This window comes from Cebus imitator, unplaced genomic scaffold (genome assembly GCF_001604975.1).
Source record: "Cebus imitator isolate Cc_AM_T3 unplaced genomic scaffold, Cebus_imitator-1.0 Scaffold194, whole genome shotgun sequence".
Lineage (NCBI taxonomy): Eukaryota > Metazoa > Chordata > Mammalia > Primates > Cebidae > Cebus > Cebus imitator.
The window spans coordinates 2,965,196-2,967,246 of record NW_016107509.1 but is presented as its reverse complement, the minus strand read 5'-3'; positions in this window follow the sequence as shown (position 1 = coordinate 2,967,246).

Below are 2,051 nucleotides of genomic sequence, written 5' to 3'. Positions count from 1 at the left end.
AAAATGAAATAAAATATATACATCACTTAAAAAATGGGACAGCACCTAGTAAGTGCTCAATAAGTGCTCCAGACAACTATCCTTTATTCTCATTTTCCCTGCCAACCCTCCTCTCCAGAAGAAAACAGAACAAAAAACTGAAGTATTTTTGTTTTATGTTTTACTTTTCTTCCTCAATAGAGCACAATAATGGTAATTTAAAAATAAGTTTTAGTTGAGAGAGCGTGACTAAATAAAAGCCTAATAATGGCAGATAAATTGATTCCTTTCAGGCTTCCCCAACAATGTGATGTTCTGTCTTCCTTACATGAGGACAGCCCAGGCAAAGTTAACCTGATTCAAGCAGACCAGTGCCATTTGTCATCTTCATGCTGTGCTTTGAATGGGCTCGTTGGTCACATCTATAGCAGTCCTGGAGCTGGCGGGGCATTCCTGTGTGGAGGGTTATGACTGGGTGTTGTCAATTCCCTGAGGAAAGGATACAGGAAGAGGGGCTGGGAGAAGCAAAGGAAAAGGGAACAGATGGGGAACTAAGGTTGGTTTAGAAACGATTTCATTTGATCCTAAAGATAACATCCATCTGCCTCCCTTCCACCCATTCTCCCTCCCTCTTTTCCTTTCTCCCTACCCTATTCTCTCTTTCTCTTCTCTCCTTGCCCCCAATCTTTCTCTCTTTACTTCACTTTCCTCTTTTCTTCCTCTCTTTATATTCTTTGAGCCCCATGTTTATTTATGCCCATTTTGTTACTGAGAAAACTGAATTTTAAAATATCAGTAACTAGCTCACATAGTATGCTTGCAATGAAGTTTTATTATATATATTTAAGGTGTGCAACATAATATTTTAAAATACCTATATAGTGAAGTGTTTACTATGGTCAAGCAAATTAACATATTTGTCATCTCACATAGTTACCCTCTACCTGTTTTATGGCAAGAGTACTTAAAATTTCTCAAATACAATACAGTGTTATTAGCTATGATCCTCATGTTACATATGTGATGAAAATTTGTATAAAGTTCAGTTTGGTTCATAAGGCCTTGCTCTTTCAGTGGTACTCCCCTACCTAAAAGAGGATGAGTACATATAAGCAAAGGGAGAGGCACCTCCCTAGGAAGACATTGCAGGAACAGAAGGGCCTCCATTAGTAGCATGAGGGACCACCTTTTGTCTTTTGGGTCATAGCTGCACTAGTCTGCTCTAGAAAGTTGTTTATTTTTGCCTTCCACTTCAAGGGGTAAAAAAAAAAACTGTGTTGACTATCACCAGGCCTGCTGCCTACTTTTTCTTCTTGTCTGCCAGAGAAGAAAAATCTCAACCACATCTTTCTCAGTGGTTTGACATTTGAATTTTCAGACAGTAATAAACTATACTGCCTCTTTGAGGGTTGGGATTGCTCCCTCATTGCTAAACTTCACAGTTTGCTGCACTTTGCTGGATTTGCAAAATGTGAAGATAGGCTCAACCTCCTTGGGGACTGATTGTATTTTTTAAAAATCTGCATTTTTGTATTAACTCTTAAAGAGGCAAAAATATATTTCCTTTCTCTAACTGATTCCATTTTCTATGGACTTGGTAGGTCAAATTAGGCTTCTAGAATAATGAAGTCCTCTAGGCATTTCATTATACCTTTTGGACAAGGAAGAATACAATACGAGTATAAGTTAAAATATATAAAGCACAAAGTTCTGTCTTTTAGGGGAAAGCTTTCCTAATGCCTCTGTACTTGTCTCATCTGCCTCTGAAATGCACTTGCCTTATCATTTTTCCTGTAGGTAACAAACCATACCTTGGTGCTGGTTCTGTCTAGTATTAGTTGCAATTATTTTGCCAGATGGTGCTTATATGTTTGTTTAAAATGCTAAATATTTTAATTATTTGATAAATAATATCAAACAGCTATGGATACATCAACAAGAAGATTGAGTGATATAATCAAAGATGACCAATGAATGATATATGTATAAAGTAAGATTTCAAGCATATATGATGAGTTATCAAATACAACACTTAGAGGTGATGGCAGGAAACGCTGAACTGGAATGCTACC